Consider the following 19,982-nt stretch of genomic DNA (forward strand, 5'->3'; position numbering starts at 1 on the left):
GAGACAGCTTTCTAAAAACCATCTGCAATTGGATTACAGGCTTTTTTGCTACATTTTCTGCAGTGTTTTGCTTTTGATGAGACAGACACTGTTTAGCTGCTCTGAACAGCTACACATGTATCATACAACATACAATATGTATCTTCTATCTTCTGAATCTTGGTGGGAGGAAGGGAGGCAGTACAGCTTTCAGGACTCTCTCAAAAACCATAAGAACTATACTATCACTTCTTTTTCTGCCCCCAAAAACCTGACAAAAATGGACAGTCAAACGTTATGGAAATGCCCCCCATATTAAACCAGAAGAAGAGCCAGAAAGACAATAGCTGGGAGCAGTAAAGCAAGTTTAAAATCAAGATAGTGTGACTTCCAGCAGTTCTGATGTTATTAGAGCTTCTCCAATCTGAACAGAAAGATTGTACTTCTTATATTCAGCAACTTGGCTTTTATTATTATTTTTTTTTAACTTATGCTTAAGGTTCAGATATGTAATTTATTTTCAAGATAGCATACATTCAATTTGTCTCATATAGGCTGCAGAGTAGCAGATTTTGTGCTTTCCTGTACTAAAAAGAAGTTTTTTCTGCCCCCACCAAAAAAACCCAAAAAAGGGCAGAATCAAACATTTTGGAAAGTCTCCCCACAAAGCGCAGCGCCGCAGTGCCAACACCCCGGCGCGGAGCAGCCGCGGGCTCCGGGCGGGCGGAGCTCGCCGCTCGCGGGGCGGCGGCTCCAGTCCAGGCGTTCTCCCGGGGTCTCCCGCCCGGGCAGCGGCGCTGCGGCCCCCGGCACCGCCCGAGCGAGCCGGCGCTCTCGGCGCTCCGCAAGCCAGGACTACACCTCCCGGCTGTCCCCGGAGCGAAGCCGCCTCCTCTCCGCAGGGCGGCTGGGAAGCGTGGTCACCGCCGCCCGTTCCGCTCGGGCGCCGCCCGGGCCGGGGCCCCGCGGAGCGCAGCGGGGCGGGGCGGGGCGGCCGCAGCGCGGCGGGCGGCGGGCGGAGCGCGGCCCCCCCGCGCCCAGGGGCGGGAGCGCGGCGCCGGCCCCGCCCGTGGCGCTCCGTGGAGCTGTTCAGCGCCCAGGTGCTGAGTCTCCCCGCGGCTTACGGAGGCTCCGGCGGCGCTCCCTTCTCACCGCTCCCCGGCGCGGCCATGGCCCCGGCGCTCAGCCGCCTCCGCCAGGCGTTCTGAGCGCTCGCCCGCCCGCCGCGCCCCGGCGTGGATGCAGCAGCTCCAGGCGCCCCTGGCTCCGCGGGGGAAGGCGGCAGGTAAAGCTTTTCCCTCCCCGCCCCATCCGCATTGCATCTCCGCCTGCCCTCCGCTCGGAGCTGCCGGCTCGGGGGGCTCTTGCCGAGCCCAGAGCCGGAGGCTGCCGGAGGCGCGAGTTGTGTGCAGGGAGCGAGCTCCGCGAGGCGGACCGCGGGGAACAAAGCGGTGCGGTCCAGATGCCTTCTGAGTAGTTTCGCTATTTTAGTTTCCGGGGAGTGGGGAAGGGAAGAGCGGGATGGCTGCTTAACTGCAAATATCTGTACTTAGTTAGATGTAGGGGGAAAATAGCCCTACGTATATTAATGGAATCATGGAATCACATTGTTATTCTCATGGTTCAGCCGGGGAAAAGATGTGTTTGTCATACAGGTAAGATAGTGCTATAGTCAAGCCTGCAAAATGGTTTCCTTAAGTACCCTCCTCAACTGTAATGCTTGTATAGATTTTGCACTGCAATGATTTCTTACTTCTTTTCATGTGGATTACCAGCCCCACTGAAGAGCTAGGACAAGCAGCAGAAGGTCAGAGTGGCAGCCACAGTGTTTCTGTGACAAGGTGTCAGAAGAAGAGAGGAAAAAAATCCGCTGTATTTAAGGCCAAATGGCAAGTTGCACCCTACATGAAGTCATTTAGAGCCAAGCATTGTGCTGTTATGCCTGATGCTTCAGGCTTCCTCTCAGTGCTGGCTGATGAATAGGGAATTGAGCAAGCGTATTAACCATGCATAATCAAGCAGCAAGTGTTCTTCAGTGCTTGTATGTGTAGCACCTTCTGTCACAGGATCAGTGAGTATTCCTGAGCTATCAAAAGACTGTTTCACCCTAAATTGAGTAGGATGCAGCTGCACCCTTTTTGTGTTGTGGGTAAGACAGGTTAACTTACCCTTCTGAGAGTGCCAGGGGAAGGGGAAGCCTGGCAAAACAGAAACTCAGCACTTTTCTCAGGTGTAGATGGTGAGAAAAGTTTAACCCAGGAGACTGCACGGAGTCAGAGCAGGAACTTTTACAGTTTCTGTGCTGATTTTCAAAAGAAACTGAAGAACCAAACTAAGATTCAAAAATTGCTTCCTTTAGAAAATCAAATGCAATCTAATAAGGATACTCTTAGCATTTTGTTTTAACTTACTTCTGCCCTGTATCGAGAATTTCTTTGTGTATTAAGTATCTCCTCTCCCTATGTTACTGTATCATTGTCAGAAGAAAAGAGCCAGAAAAAAAATTGCAAGCAGCAGTAAGGTAAGTGTTAAAAGGCAAAATCGTGAGACTCACATAAATTCCTATAATATTAAAGATATTAAAGATTCTCCAGTCTGGACAGAAATATAGTCCTTCTCATTTTCATTATTTTCATTGACTTGGCTTTCTTTCTTTTCTTTTTTTTTTGTACTAATTATTATAGTTCAGGTATGTAATTAATTTCTAAGATAGTGTGCATTCAATTTGTCTTATAGAAGCTGCAGATTAATAGATTTTCTACTTTACTATAATAAAAAGAAGTTGAATAGATTGAATGCAATCTGACAGTCATCTCACATCCAAAAGCTCTCCTTCCAATATGCACCTTGGAAATGCAGGGGCATAACATCTGGCTTTTAACAGTAACCTTTTAGGGATCAATTGAGTTAATAATTAAAATAGTGCTTTACTGTAAAATTAAAAATCAATTTGTGATTGATTTTTAATTTTACAGTAAAGCACACATGACTGTGTGCAAGGCAAGCTTCCCTTCACACCAGCAGAATTAGATTTCCTGACACAGCTCCTCCCCACCTCTGCCTTTCAGTCTAAGAACCATCGAAGCCTCAGAGCACGTGATCACTATGTGTGATTTAAGCGATGCTATTGAATTTTTTCCACAGGGAACAATTACTATAGAGTGACAAGTCAACCATTTTGATCTTAACAGATTCAGCTCTGTTTAGTGATGGTAACCACAGCATACTCTGCCTAACCCAGTCTGAATATCTCACTGTAGCAGTTTGCTTCTCATTTAAAAGGACACTGTTAAACCTTAACATAGGTTCTCATTTTTGGGTAGGAATAAGAGGCTATATAACAGAAGGATGTTGTAGGTGGTTCAGCTCTATGTTTGCAGTTTGCTGCTGCCTGCAAGAGCCCTCAAGAAGCCACTAAAATATGAGAAAAGCTAAGCAGCATGCTCTGACCACACCCCTACATTGCCATAATTCATAAACCAAGACTCTGTGCTTGCTGCCACATTCTTATTTCTACCTGGTCAGTTAGGACAAAGAAAAAGCTGCTTTGTCCTAATGAAGCCACTGCAGCATGCTTTTAATAGAGCCAACAATCTGGGCTTCCCAAAATGTATTAAAAAGGGCTCTCGTGTTTCCCAACATTGTTTATGCTAAAGGCTATTGCGAATAGAATATTTCTGCTAATTACTTGTATGTCAGCTTGGGCAATAAACAATCAATATTTTACTGATGTAGAATTCACTGCAACTTTCTGTGTCCAGTTATCATGCCTTCAGCACAGTAAATTAAATCTCAAGTTGCAATTTCTTTGTGGAAATGTTTATTTTAACTTCCAAAGGAGACTGCTGAAGTCATGGAAATCTTTCCATTACACTTCAGTAAAAGTCTATTTTTCAAAAAGACTTGCCCAGAAACCTGACCTGGATATATTTTAATGTCAGAGCCACTGTTATGATCGCACTACACAGCAACACATTAAGGGTAAAGGTTTTTAAAGATTAAAAAAAATTATAAGGACAATCTGTACAAAAATGATATAGTTAGTAATCAACATGTGCTATAGAAAAGCAGAGACTTTTAACTGCTGTCTGTATGAAGGAGAATGACAGGACACATACCTTTATATGGTGTGGAGAATCAAAGTACTCTGTATTACCAAAACATCTTTTTAATATTGTCCCCTAGGTATGGCTGAGATGGCTTATGTATTTTCTACAATTCTGAAAACCAAAAAATAATTGCATGTATTGTGTAGTGCCAATTTTCTACTGAATTCTAGCAATTCTTAGCGTTAAACATAACTAGATTTTACTTACCCCCATAAATGCCTGTAAATTGTTATATGATACTCCCAAGTCTACTCTTTAAAAAAGGCATTTAAATGCACACTGCAATAAGCAATTATGTACTGCTTAATTTTAGAAGAAAGGGCCTGCTAACTAAAAAGGAGCAATCCCAGTGACTTGCTTCAAGTATCAAGTAATGTTTTCAGTGATTTTTGAAGGTATAGCTTCTAAGTATATGACTGTAATGTTTAAGCATTAGTTTTAAGTTCTCCACAACACTCCCTAACAGAAGAAAATTGTAGCTGCACTCCAGGCATATTGCTATAATCATGTACTTTCATGTCTCATAGGTCAAAGCCACTCTAAAATCTGGGAAAATGTTAGACTGTGATTGAATTGTGACATTGTTGTAAAAGGGACAATCCATAATTTGAGCTGACAGCACAATGCTGACAAGATTTGCAGAAATATTCACTTCCATTTTATTTTGTCTTGAACAAGTAGTTTCTGAGAAATGGGCAGTTTGGAGACAGTATTTATGTAGATCACAATGAATACAAGGTTTTCCTCCTTGTGTAAGTTCTACTCAGCTTTGTTTCTCAGCTTGGGATGGGCGCAAGAAGAGAAAAACTATGGGACAGAGGGCAAGCCCTGCACATACAGTTGTACTTATCCACTGGGAAGTCACCAGATTTTGGTGATTCCTGACTTGGTCATGCACATACTGAGCCCTTTGAGGGCTCTACTGTCAGCCACTCCACTTTTACTCTAAAAGGAGGTAGAATGCTGTCACACCTTAAAGAGGTGACCAGCAAACATCCTCTTGAGTTAAAGCAGGAGCAAGCAATTTCATGATTATAGAAAATTTCAGTGAATGTGAGGGAGACTGAGAAATCTCTCATTCTTGGATCTTGTGCTGCAAGTTTGAGGTTTAACAAGCATATTTAAAGAACAGCTCAGTGTGAGCTGACCCCAGTCTCCTCAGTGGGAGTAAGTGCCTGGGCAGAATGCCTGCTTCTCTGTCAGGGATGATTATTCTCTTTGGCCTAATACTTGATAGTTTGCATTCTTCACTCACCTGCTATTTTACAGAGCAGAGGTGATAGGCCTGGACTAGCACCTGTTTGCAAGAACTGCACAAAACAATTTGTTCTGTTATTTTTCAGATTTCTTTCTTTGCTTTTTTTGAGATGTGTCTGAGGCTGTGTCAGCTATCAAAAAATTACACTTGGGTTTTTTTAGATCTCTTGCTACTTGTCCTCAAAAATGCAACTTGACAAAATTTGCAAATACAGACACATGAGGTATTCCACATGAGACACACAGGACCAAATTATTGAAAATTTCTGAAACAAACGGAATTTCCATTAGTTTCCATTTAAGATGGTTATACAGTCTTGTTCAAATTTGGAACCAAGATGTCTCAAAAATTATAAGAGAAGAGTAATCTATATACAACCAATATTCCACTCACAAGAAGTTTATCCTCTGCCTGTCCACTTATCTTTGTGCCAGCATAAAAAGATTATTCTTGCTACATTTTCAGTAGAGAGTTGCTCTGGTGACATGGTTTGCTATTTTTGCTTTGGAAGTGCATTAAAACTTCAGCATCACTAACACAAAGCAGAAAAACTGGTATCCTAAAAGTATGGGAAATTATTTTTAAAGATGCCCTTTGTTAACATGATTCACACAGCATCTGTTGAAACTTGCACTTTGGAAAGTAGTGTGTGACCTATGACACAGCTCAACTACAGAATAAAAACAAGATTTAACAGTTCAGTTTTGAGATAATTAAAAATGCATATTCTTCATATAATAAGAGGATGTTTACTCTAGAAATATGTTACCAGGGAACAGGTTACAGTTAAAAAACATAGGCTGAGAAATTCTGATTTAAAAATGAATTACATCAATGCTTAGACTTATATCACTGTCTTATAGGGAAAAAACCCACAAGATGCACTATGAGTTCAGAGCAAACTGCAGAGAGCGTGTTCTGGGCTCTGTTCTGGGTAGCTGATTGCTGTCTCAAGGAGTACTGTTAAGGAAAAAAGTTTAACGTGGGTTTACTGTACAATCACACCCCCACCCCCACTCCCTTGTCTTCTAAAAGGCATCAACTTGAACAGCATTCTATTACTGTTACATAATTGCAAAGTTTAACCACATATAGCTGCTTAAATCTGAAAGCGGAGATAATAAATGTAAGGCAAGTATTTTCTCTGAGGTACTTAAGACTTCTGTTAACTGCTGTTCCTCAATCTATTTCAGTATTAACAATAGCAAAAATACCCTTTAAAGTGACAAGCCATATCTGCCACTCAAAAGTATACAAGCTTCAATGTATTTTAAAACTCACTCAAGCAAAAGAGAGATAATAACTGGATTCCATCTGTCCCTCTTGACTATTTCTAAATGAGTTAACATTGATTAACAGTTTTGCTTTAAGAACAGGGTTTTGGTGATTTTTTTAGCTCTTTCCCACCTATACTGTGCTTCAAGCACAGTAGAAGTTTTTCACTTTTAAGCAGGATGTCTTGCTTCAGTCTTTTCTCTGCCAATAGAAGAGTTAAGTGGTCATTTTATTTCTTTCACTTACTCCAAACATTGGTACAGCCATGTTGGAAAAAGGGGTAAAATTCCATAGATTTCTTTTGGGTAACTGCATTGCAAATAGGCTAGCAGGAAAATTCATGATCAGCAAGCTGTGAAACTTTGTTTTCCTACTTTACTAAGAAATTACTGTCTGGAGAAAAAGTGGAGTTTAACCCTTTCTGGGAAGAGATAATATCTAAGGAATGTAAGCAGCTATCTGTTGAGGGGCTGTAGTTTTCTGTGCAGGCTACTCCATCCTTCCCATATGGCTAAGCCTAACTGCCTGTCGTTGAAAACAATGAGAAATTCTGTCTCAGTGAGAAATGACAAGTGAAAATACATCAGAATTATAAGTGTGCCCTGAAACACTTCAAATATCACAGACTAGAAGAAAAAATACTCAGTTCCTGACTCCTTCATCACAGTTAATTCTGTGGAATCAGCACTGCCATACAGATGAGAGATCAGAGATTTATAGCTTTTCCTCTAGCAGTCCTTCACTGAGCTCGAAGCTGAACTCCATGGATGACCCTGCCTGCAGAAAGAAAAGACAGGGAGAGTCTAGAAAACCCTGCATGGATAGGAATCTCTTATCTAAGCTAAGGAACTGGCAGCGAAAAATGAAGAAAGATAAGAATCTTGTTAAGTTTATTATTTCTTTGTGAACTAGTATGTGTTAGTAGATCTAGTCAGAGGATAGAGAGCAGTTGGTGTTCTCTTGTTGCCATGAGTGAGAGCGAAGAAGGATAAAACCCCTCTTGGAATTCCTTAGTGCCTCTTTGAGAGAGAAAGAGAGGGAAGAAGAGACCCTGACAGTATGAATTCCTGTGCAGGTGGATACAGACACTGCTGGCAACAGGCTGGAGATGGGGATCCTTGCTAGTCCCAGGGGATGCACATACAACCAACCCCTTTTTCATGATAGAGCTTTAAGCTGTTGTTACTCTGCAAGCATGGCAAGACAGAGCAAGTAAAGAGACTCTCTAGTGTAACACCAGCCCTTCATTGATTCTAGTCCTGGGGAAACTTTCCTTACTCCCACAGCAAAGCTGGAAAAATTCCTGAAAGAATCCAGTCCTGATAAGGTGCAATTATGTAAATCACTCTGTTTACTGCCAGGGTATCAGCTATATGATAAACATTCCTTTGAAAGGACAATGTACAATGGAAATGTAGCACAGGAAGTTGGCTACCACAGCCTGGCAAACCTAATTCCAGTGTATGTCGCTGTAAACATATGGGAATACCTTGGATATAAAAGGATTTTTATTCACTGTGAGAAGGCCTGAATGGCAATTCACTTGCCATTTGACCTTTCATATTAAACTATTAGCTTTCAGATAACATGAGTGACAGAAGAAGGTATTTGCAACTTTTTAAAAAGCAGTTTCCTGAAAATTTCTTAGAACCTCAGCTGTAGCCCAATATCCTCTTCTTTATGTCTTCCAAAGCCAAACATAATTCCCTAAGGTGAAAAAGTGAAAAAGTACAGGCACAGCTAAATCTTTATTGAACACAGACACATTTGTTGAAAGTTTCTGTGATGCATAGCACACACACTGCTGCTGCACATAGCTAATTGCAATAGTCCTGCAAGAAAAGGCTATGGAACACAGAAGAATCAATGTATAGACACAGAACCCTACCCTACCAGACCACTAGGTCAGCACAAAGTAAGTGCTCTTTCTAATTTTGACTCTTTGGACTTTCCAAGGCAGCCTTCACAAGTAATTTACAGCAAATATGTGATGTTCATCTCAGCCAGCTGATACAATGCTTGCTTTCATTATTTCCCAATGGCAAGGTCCTTCAAGTCTAGCTTATACATTAACCTTGCAGATTTTACACATTAAACTTTAGTCAGCTAAGCCCAGTCCTAAAAGAAAGAACAAAAGAAAAAAATCCCCCAATGTCAGTGTGTCATTCTCCTCATGACTTAATGCTTTTAACTATTACTTCTCACACTGTTTTTTCTTGCACAAACAAGTTTCAAATGTCACACCTAAGAGGAGGAAAAGGAAATTTTGGTTTGTTTAGTTACTGTAAATAAACACATCCATTATGCCCATTCACTCCTTCACCTGCTAGTGTGCCAGCAGCTACCTACAATTCTTCAAAAGGGCTCCCTAACACAGCCACAAAGAAAGTTTTCCCCCATGCAATCTCAGTTTCACACGAATGTATTTCCTTCCCATAGAAGCTAGGAAAATCCTGACAGATGGAAGAACCAGTAAACAGCTTCAGTCCTGGAATGGCTTCATATTAACTCTATGTCAGGCAGAGATTACAGCTCTAATTTCATAATCTGCCTCTGAAGAGCTACTTCTGATAACACTGCAGATTTCTCCATTCAGAATTTACCTATAGAGTCTTTAGATCTGTGCCACAGCTGTTCTTACAGAATATGTAAAGTCACTTAATTTAGCTTCTTACTGAACACATTATAGGTGAATGGAACAGCATGCCATGCCCTGTTTTAAAAAGTATGAAAAAGAATGGTAAACTCTACACAGTGATGTTCCTATTACTTTAGGATGTTGCAATGAGCATTTCTGGCCAACTGGGTGTGACTTGCTTGCATAGTTTTGATAAAATGTAAATCTATTTAACTATAATACAATGTAAAAACTATGATGAAACTAAAGCCATGATGGAAAGATTTTATTAGTCTAATATAAAAATTGAGTTTTTATTCACTTCACACTTCCTCAGCTATATTGGTGGGAATTCCAGCTGGTGTGTTAGGAATTCTCTTTGGTAACTCAGATTATTTAAAGCATGAAATCTTGAAATCTTATGAGGCCTAACTTTTTTTTTTTTTTTAAGAGGGAATTAATTGAGATTCCTTTTGGTTAATAGCATGCTAAGTAGTAGCTAGCTCCTTCTAGCATAGCACGTAAGTAGATTTTGTTTGCTCTTAAAATACCCTTCCAATCACATTCTGGTGAATAGTTTTATTCTTCTGAAACCAGTTTACAAGTTATTTCAAGCAGAGTAAATTATCACAGGTGGTGTGTTCACCTAACAACAATGACATTTCTTAATGTTCATGGGGTAATGCTTAGCTTGAACCCCGACTACAGAGCACATCCTCATAACAAGAAGGGAAGATAAGTTGTAGCTCACCAGTTTCCTCTGCAGCTTCCTTGGATTTGGATACTTGCTCTTCTTAGCATAAGACATCTGTAGCTTCACATAATGAGAGAAAAAGTATATTAGTAACCAGTTCACTGTTGAAGATTTCTGGACAGTTGCAAATTTCTTTGCCTCTGCTGGTTATATTTAATCATATGACTTGGCATGATCACACCTGAGTACCTCACTTAATAGGGTTTTGGAGACAATCTCTGCTGTCACCTTCCTACTGGAAGTCACATTATGGAGTTAGGGAGTTGATTTGCCTGAGACAAAGCCAGAAAAGAAATTAATTTACTCTCACTGTCATCTATGCTGCTGTCTTGAATGTTTTCACTTTTTGTGCACAAAGGAAAAAAAGGCCTGAGCAATGGCAGAAAAACACTGTGTAGCTTAGTAAAACTTTTCTGTACCACTAGAATTACTTATTCCACTGGCATAAATTCTGTTGCCAGTGTAGTAATACAGCTTCAAGTTTCTAGCCCAGAAGGGATGAATGTATTATGAACACACTTCGACCAGCATAAGAGCATCACACTGTGAGAAGACCTGTTTCAGTGGCAATGTTTAGTTTGGATGCAAATCTTCCTCAGATGGACAGCCCCTCATGAAAGGCATTAAATGACAGGTCTAAATTTATCCTGGAGGTCATGAGTACAGTGGGGAAATGAAATCCATCTCACTAATTATCAGTTACTACTGTAAGCACACTCAGATTTCTTTATCATTAAGAAACATTAAGTGTGGAAGAAATCCAGAAGATTACAAACAATGACATCTAACATGCAAATCAACTGGGAGTTTTAATCTTCTGGGGCTTCTTCATTGTGGACAGCTGCCAGCTGCAGATGCTTGGCTGACTAATTGGCACTAGCAATAAACAATATTTGAGTTTGTCCAGGAAAGGAGCAGAAGGTCTGAGAAAGGATTACCAATATACATTAAAATGAAGAAAAGCTGCTATGTCTCTATTTAAATTATTATCTGTGTGGTTCATTTCTACAACTGAAAATTGCACTAAACCCAAGTAGTTGTTTATAAAGCTCTCAACATTATCTAACTGAATCTTAGCTATTGGAAGATTATAAAACAAGTATAGTGTACAAAAATAAACCAAACTGCTACTATAATAAGGAAAACTATACTCTCAGGGCTTCATAAAGTAATTTTGCATCCAGACCTGACTGGCTTACAAGCAAATAGAACTTTTCATCAAAAAGATTGCTAGATTGTTTAGCAATATGCCAGCCCCTGAGCTACAAGACAATCTATCCTCTCTGTAACATTGATACCAGCACAGAGAAGTTATTATCTAACTTATTGACTGAAGGTAACAATCTTACACTTCTCAGGAGCTATTACCTGACTTGTGTAATATCTGAAACTACTTAGATGCTTCTTGCAGTGATGGGTAGAGTTACTGTGCCACAACAAACAGAACTGGATTAGGCCTTCCTTGCATTCAGACGTGCAATCCCCCAGACAGAATTCAGGGAAAAGCTGTCAAATTGAACAAAATTACTCTAACATTTTCAGGAAAAAAGGTGAAGTGATAGACAAACAACTTGCAAAGGAACCTGTAAAAAGGAAGATGCAGAAGAAAGCAGCCATTAAGAGCCATGGCTGAGATTGAGAGGATTGAAATGTAGGATATTCATGTGCAGCAACAATTGTTTTAAAAGCTTCTGAATAAAAAATTAACAGCTGATGGCATACTCACTAGGACTTACATCTAGTCTGAGAAGGAGAGCTGTTAAGATAGTGAGTGAGCCAGCAAGACAGATGGCTGGTGAAGGAACTGACACTGCAAGAGCTGGAACATTCAGTAGGGAGGAAAAACAACAGCTCTACCCATGAAGGGACTGCTGCCAAGCACGTAAGTGAAGTGAGCAGAATCACACAATTTCAACAGTTTCTATAAAAATGTCGATGATGTGCTGAACTGCAGGCAGTGTATAGGGCCCCAAGCTGACAGTTCTGCATCAGCACAGAAGCAAACAGACAAAGGAAGAATTAAAAGGTCATTACCTGAAAAACCAGCAGCAAATAGCTCAGAGATGTGAAACTACACAAGTGAGTAAAAAGACACTGTACGAGTGAGGAAGTGCTCAATAGGCATAAGCACTTAACTCTATCACCTAGCATTCATTTGCAAAGACTACCTCTTGTATTCAATATGAAAAACAGTGTCAGAAGCAAAGTTTTATGACATCACCTCACCCCTCCTCCCCAATTTAAATCTGTCTACTAGGAATAAAATAGTTTCCACAAAGCTTGCATTTCTCACAGCTACAGATTTACTATCAGTAACATTCCAGACATTCATTACAGTCAACTCCAACACCTGTATCTTGAAACCCACTAAATATTTGCAGTCAAGACTCCACATACTTTCAAATATTTTTTAGTACAATCCGCTTCTCTTTACACTGATAAAAAGAATCCTTGAACAATATGGCCATAACATATTGTTGAAAATTGAGTGAATTCAATGCACAGGGTTTAGGGGTTGTAGGAAGAACAAGTTTGAGAACTGAACAGCTTTTCATGAACAAGGAGGTGTTGTGAGGTCTCATGAAAACTGATCTTGAATTTTGATACCAACATGAGGAGAGATAGTTCTTACAAAAAAGGAGGTTTAGAATAGTACACCAAATGAGCACCTTATTTTAAAAAGTTTCTACATTTGCTTTCAGTTACCAAGTTGCTCTTTCCTATTATTTTTCCTTATTACTTTTCCAGCCCATTACTGCTGCCAGTCATTGAAAACAAGAGGAAAAGTGCATCCTTCTTTTGAGTTCTGTGATGGTGTTTCTGTATTTAGCATTAGCACACAGACATACACTGAAGTACATGTTGTTTTCATTAATTGTGCGCTGTGTAATAAGTGTTTAAGTTGCACAGTTCAAGAAAAACAGCTCATTGCTGAGGACAGATCTACAGAAATTCTTTAAGCACTGATGAATCTATTACCACTACTGTAGCAGAAAAATTACTATGGCATAGACAAGTAGAATATTAAAAATCATTCCAAAATTCATCCAGAATATGATTATATTTCTGGTATTTGGGAAATTAGATTACTTTTCAAGATGCAGAAAGATTTTAATACAGAGGCCAGGCAAAGTAATTAAATAAACAGTATGGGACGGCTCCAAAACATTATAGATCACACATTAATGCAAAAAGCCAATATAATTTTGAAGAACTCATGTCAGCCATCAATAAAGGTAGTAGGGCTTATTCATTATTATCAGTAAAGGCACCTTTTCCCTGGTTTAAGAACTGTTTGTTGAAAGTTTGTTGCATAGCATTAGCAAGATACAGGTAAGGCAAAGCGAGGCTATTCCTCAAGAGGGCACTGACACTGTATTCTGAGGCCAACATTATCTTCGAACAAATACAACATTGAGATTAATAACATACAGATCACACTTCATCTAGAGCAGAACACCGGCGAACGTTTCACATTTCACCCTGCACCAGAGCACCTGGTTTCAGGGAACAGCAGAATCTCTGACCAAACCCCCTGAACCATCACCGCCTCAGGGCCCTGAGCGTCCCTGCCTTCACATCGCTCTCCCCACCCTCACACTGTGGCCCCACCCTCACACTGCGCTCCCCGCCCTCACCATGACCCCCCACCCTCACATCGCGCTCACGCCCTCACCACGAGGACCCTGCCCTCACACCTCACTCCCCGCCCTCACCACGAGGCCCCGCTGTCACACTGCCCTCCCCACCCGCACACCACATCCCCGCCTTCATACCACATCCCTGCCCTCACGCCACATCCCCACCCTCACACCACATCCCCGCCCTCACACCACATCCCTGCCCTCACACCGCATCACCGCCCACACACCATGCTCCCTGCCCTTACCATGAGGCCTCGCGCTCACACCACAGCCCTGCCCTCACACTGCGGCCTCCACCCTCACACCGCAAGGCCCCGCCCTCACACCGCACTCCCCGCCCTCACACTGAGGCCCTGCCCTCACCGAGGCCCCGCCCCCTCTGCGAGCAGCCAATCAGAGCTCCCTCATCTCTGCCCACGCCGTGAGCAGCCAATCAGAGCTCCCTCATCTCTGCCCGCGCCGTGAGCAGCCAATGAGAGCGCACGCGGCGGGAAAGCAGGATCCGCATGGCAGCACGTGCGGGTGGGCAGATGAGCGCGCTCCCTCAGGGCGGGCGAGGCCCCTCAGGAGCCCGCGCCGGCTGCTGCTCCACTCGGGCGTGTCACAGTAGCCTTGCAGAAGGAGGGAGAATGAGGGAAAAGCCAGGAACAGCAGCAGCTGAGAGAGGCTGGTTAGTGAGAGGCACAGCTGCCGTGTTGGGATGTCGTGGGTCATCTCCTCGGAGTGGGACTTCTGCTTGTAAAGCTCTTGGTTAGTGTTGTGGAAATAAACCCTGCTAGGCAGTGTGAAGCAAAAAGATGTTTCAGTGGCAGTAGCTTTATTAAGTAATTAAATGTTTTATTAATTAATTTGTTGGTAATAGATATTAAGCATTGTTATAGAATAGACTATTAGGCATTGTTCTAATACATAATTTTTTTCATGTCAGTGTGCAGATCCTTCCCCAAGCTGTACCGAGCTGAAATCAAGGCCTGGTTACAGTTTCTCTTGAAGGAGGTGAGGTTTAGGGCAGATGTGCCCATTTTCAGGGCATCTCATGAGGGACCAGCCCAGCCCTCAAAACGGGGAGTTAGACAAAAAACAGCACCAAATGATAAGTAAGTGTTGCAGGACAATGTCTCTCCTCTGAAATTATTGAGAAATGATGGAAGCACAGGAAGCACATGGATATTTGCCATCCTTTTCCTCTTAAGTGAGTGAACCTGTAAATTGGGTAAGCACTCTTAATCCTCAAGGGTAGCCTGGGGTGGCTCTTCTTTAAACCTTCATCAGCTTTTATTGAGGCTTTAGGATCTTGGGATCAAATTGATTAGCTATTCTGTGTTGTGTTTGCTCAAGGGACAGGAAGGAAACATTAAATTATGCCCACCTGGGGTTACTTGCTAATGAATAATGTAATTATACCCCAGGGTATTAGAAGGGTTTTACATTTAATCCCATATGTTTTTGTTTTCTCTTAAGAATCACCTACGTTTAGATAAGCTAGAATTAACATTGCCTCTTTGAGAAGTCTGTATTTGCGACCACAGTAAAAATAGTTTTTGTTAGAAAACAAGATGTTTAAATTATCAGGGCAGGTGGCAGAAGTAAAAAGCCAAGCACTTCATGCATATGTTTTAAAGGCAAGAGTTCCTTAACAGATGCATGGAGACTTCTCCATATAGCTCTGATCACAGCAGAAAAATGATGGTTCTTTTTCTATGTGGCAGTTCAGAGAACTAATGGAAAGTGACTTTCTAGTGTAACAACTATATGAAGTGGACAAAACTGTCATTTCAGTTTTAAATTTGAACCCAGAAACACAAACAACTACTATATTGCTAAATTCTGATATCCTCAAATAAACTCCAGCAACAGAACAACTTTTATTTGTGTCTTTGGGACAAAGCATTGTGCTGAAGGCAGAATTTTGGCCTTGGTATTTCACATTTTATATTAAAGTTCAAAGCTGTGAAAGCTTTAAAATATGTAATTCAATCTCATTTTGCACAACACTTTAGGAAATGAATTCTGGGGTGTGTGTTAAAGCTAAGTGATACCATTCTAGCCCACGTAAATAGCAAATGGTTACATTCTCTTTCACACCTGTATAAATTTACAGTTGGATGAATATTCTGGTTCTTTTTTTTCCCATGGTGTGTAAACTGGGATAATTTACAGACATTGAACCTGATTTGGTTGCAGGAAAAGTAAGGTGTGAGGGATTGCTACATTTTCCTTCAGGCCAGCTCATTGTTCTGGCTCTTATTTACTGTCTGTAGCAACACCTCAGGCTGATATCAGTGAGGAATTGGCAAAAGGAAGATGTGCTCAGTGCTGGCTCAGAAAGACAAATATAGAAATAAAAAAGAGGCTAAACCCAAAAGTGGATGGTGCCAGTAAATGTAGTAGTGGTAGTAAGCTTTGTGATTACAAATAGACTTATTCAGTAGATTTACTCTGTATGTCCTAGGTTGCCTCTTACTTTGTTCCTCCTCTGACAGAAAAACATTGTCAGGACTCCCTTTAGTGACTGCAGTGTTGGTTTTGAACATATGAAAATTGATTTTTAAGAGCTTGGAGCCAGGTTTTCAAGTACTTGGCATCTATAATTGGGGCAGATTTTCGAAAGAGGTTAGCACTGACTGTTCTGAGCTCTTGTGAAGATTTGTCCATTTTGATTTTGTGCCTAACTGAACTGATTTGTTGAAAATCTGGTCTCTGTAGCAAAGCGTGACATTCTTAGAATGCTGTCAGGGCAGTAATAACACTTCCAAGGAGAAAAAAAAGCTGTACAGCACCCCCCCCTCAGTTCAGTACCCCAAAACTGCCACCCAGAACTCAGAGTATGAGTAAGGCAGGGTTGTAAGCCGGTATGTGTTGCCAAACAGTTTTCTAGGATTTCACAGTGTACAAGTATGGTTTTGCTACTTCTGTTCTGGATGTGTTTATTTAAAGTAAAAGCTGCTGTGAAAGGAAGCTATAAATGCTAGTTATAAGAGTGCAAAAATGTGTTTGGGAAGCCACAAGAGGAAAATGCTTTAATTGAAATGTACTGTAGCTGTTGTTAATAATTTTGTGAGTTCTGAGATAACTCACAAAGTACTGCTTCTAGAGTTGTGCTGCCTTCTGACCTGGGGCCTGGGATGAACATTTTGATTGTCTATCACTGTAATCAATAGTGTGAATCCTACTGAATTTGATTTAGCAGTGTTGAGTCCTATGTTAAAATAGTAGCAGCATGAACAAAATGAATGTTTTGTGTTGGAGAAAAAAATTTAAATCAGCCATGGGCCATGTTTTTTACTGGCAGAGCTGTTACAGGGTGATAATATTGATTGATGTGGTCTTTCTGGCTAGTTATGTCACTTACTATTGCAGATTACTGCAGAAGATTTCTATTTCTGTTTTCAAATAATTTCTTTTATTTGAAATTAATTTAGTGTCCATTTCTGCAATGTTTTGGCCTTGTCTTTGTCTCTTAATCACTGTCTGAAGAATGAATTATTAATTGTTGCAGCTGAAGAAACAAACCAATAATTTTCTGTGGCCTTTTGAGGGGAAAGACAAACCAAACCAAACCAGAGCTTTATTTTTGCACACATTGTACTACTTTCCTAGTGTGCTTGCATGGTTGAAATAAGGATCTCCAATAATCCAGGATAAGCAAACAATAATATTGTAATTTCCATGTAGGAAGTATGTCTACCTGCTACGGTTGCATTTACAGAACAGCTGAGTGAACCTCTGATAAACAAATGAAAATAAATTGAAAATGACTACATTTGTGTTGATACCTCTCAGAGCAGTAAGATTCATTCACACAGAGGTGATAAGGGAAAAGAGATGAGCTGTTCTTGAGCTACCTGCTTTCCAGACCTTTCATAAAACTGGAGATTAGGGCATCATGCTATTTTTAGCTTGTACTGGCAAGCTAGCTGGAGTGAATTCTAGGCTTTGAAAACATTAATAAATTAGAATAAGATGGTGATTGTAGAGATTGAAAAAACTTGCATGAAGGGAGCTGCCCATAAACAGTCACTGCTCTGTGAGTTCCAGGTACAATCCCATTTTGTTTCCATTTTGTCTGGGTGGTTGAATGGAGGTTGTATTTTACTTGTTACTTAACTGTCCTGTTGTGCCATTATTCTGCTTTATTGGTGTCAATTGCAAGTAAGTTTTTTGTTAAAGATTTTGACCTTTGGCTTTGGGAGGTATTCTAGTGTTCCTTGTTAGCCATGGCCACAAAGTTCTGGAGGTTGTTGTCCTAGTACTGTTGCATATGTACACACTAATAAACACATGTAATGGGTCTTCTGATGTCAGTGTGCCATACAGATTCTATATTTACTGATTTCAATTCCACATAGCAGTTGCTAATATTCCATCTCGTGGTTGGTATATTTTTTAGAAGTAGAACTTGTACACTGAAATGGCAAAGCAGAGCCTGTTCTACTCTGCAGTTCCCAAAGCTATTTTCCCAGGCACATGACTTGATCATTGTGCTTTCTCTCGGTCCTTTATGGCATGTCACAGGGGTAAATAAACAGCTTGGGAAAAGGTGTGTTTTAAAAGATTTTTTTTTTTTACTAATTATTTAGTGTGTTTAGTCTGTTTTGAAGAAATCTGAAGGCTAAAGAAGTCTCACAACACTCATAAGCCTCATTTTGGACAAAGACTATTTGATGTGCTTATGATAAGACAGCATCCTTTTGTCACACTTTTTGGAGTGGGTGGGTAACTTAGGTCTGTTTTACATCTGTATCCCTTGAATGTCCTTCTGCAAATGAAAATTTAATTTGGTGAGGTTAGTACACTGAATTTGATTCAGCTGGCTCCTCAGTGACATTGTGAGCCCATTATGGCATCATTACTCTCCAATTACAGGCATGAAGGTGAGAAGTGACCTAGTAATGAAGGGTACACACCCAGAATGGTGCAGTGAGAATTTTGCATGAGGCAAAATGGGAAAAAATCTACTACACTGATACCTGCCAAAAGGCTGTTTGTCATAAGTGACTACTTTGAAAGAGTCCCCAAGAAGGGCTTGTGCTGAGCATTGCTGTGCTGTTGCTGGGATGTGTCTCAGGTGCAGATATCTACAATTTCTACAGTTTTATGTACTTCATAAAGTTACTGTTACTTGTACAGAAACAAGGTCAAGCAGTTTGGTACCTTTATTTAACTTGCAAGAGTAATGTCTAAGCTGCAGTTTAAAATAATCTAATATGGACTGAAACTTTCTGCTTTAGTGCTTAATGTTCTTTCAGTTTTGAAAAAAAAACTTGGTGTCAAATGTACTCCAGAAAACACAGATATTTACTAGCATTGTTATTTAATCAATTTAATTGTATTCTGTGGTTTAAGATATTAAAAACTAAGTTTATCTACCTTTCCAAAATGTCCTTTCTCTTGTGTGAGTAGAATTTTGTGACAGTAACTGTTATGAGATCCTACAGGATACATTTTAGAGAAACTGCACCTGCTGTAGGATGAATTTATTGGGACTGTTCTGAATATGGTGCAGTAAACTGAAGGCTTGAGAGGAAGCAGCCGGATAATAAATGTCAATAGCAGACAGAGTCCATGTAAGTTACATCATATTGAATAGTTTAATACTGATTCACAGGGATGTGTATTTTCATTCTCAAGGAAGATCACACCCACAGAGGACTGGTGGCCAGAGAAAATGGAATAAACCTGAGCAGCAGAGAAACAACTTCTAGTACAGGAAAAAAGTGAAATCTAAGAAAACTGAGGCAAAAGCTGCACATCCTTTTCACAGGATGTATCTGAAAGTTAAGGTCTCCTGACAGGAAGTGATCCAGTGGAATATAAATAGTGAAGCTGTCAACTGGCAGAGCAGCAAGTAAAGTGAGTTTCATTTAGATTCTCTTTTTTCTTGTATCAATTTATCTACAGGTAGTCACATAAAGATACCAAAGTAGTCAGCTCTGGTGTGGTGTGCTGTGGTGCTGTGTAGTACTTTGGTGATGCAGACCCAAGCTCAGTTTCAGGATGATGAAAATCAGTGCTGCTACACAGTTTTTAGCTGCATCAATTCCTTGGTTTAGTTAACTGTGCAGGGCTGCATGAGGTGCCAGTGACAAGTGCACAAAGTACCATGAAAACACATATAGCAGACAGGAAAAAGTGCAAACCAATCTTATCTGGTGAAGGTTCACAGTGGCCAAGTCAAAAGTTCTGTGAACAGATGAAAAATGGATGTCTTGCACATAGTTTAGTTACTTCTTGCCATTTAGAATACTATTAAATTATGAAATGTCATCTTGCATTTAAATTTGTCCAGCTTTCTGCTCTGGTTTGCTTTCTGGAAAAAATCATTGAAGTTTTCTAGGTGCTATGG

The 19,982-nt window shown here is 40.7% G+C and overlaps 1 protein-coding gene across 1 annotated transcript in view; it reads left to right on the forward strand.

Annotated features, from left to right (window-relative positions):
* The first annotated feature begins 1,080 nt into the window (after positions 1-1,080).
* The window catches only part of SMPD3 (sphingomyelin phosphodiesterase 3), a 101,860-nt gene continuing 82,958 nt past the window's right edge, over positions 1,081-19,982 (forward strand). Inside the window, exon 1 of the mRNA XM_036390102.1 lies at positions 1,081-1,264. The gene's annotated coding sequence lies outside the window, so the exon portion shown is untranslated. The remainder of the gene's footprint in view (positions 1,265-19,982) is intronic.

This window comes from Molothrus ater, chromosome 12 (assembly GCF_012460135.2).
Source record: "Molothrus ater isolate BHLD 08-10-18 breed brown headed cowbird chromosome 12, BPBGC_Mater_1.1, whole genome shotgun sequence".
Taxonomy (NCBI): Eukaryota; Metazoa; Chordata; class Aves; order Passeriformes; family Icteridae; genus Molothrus; species Molothrus ater.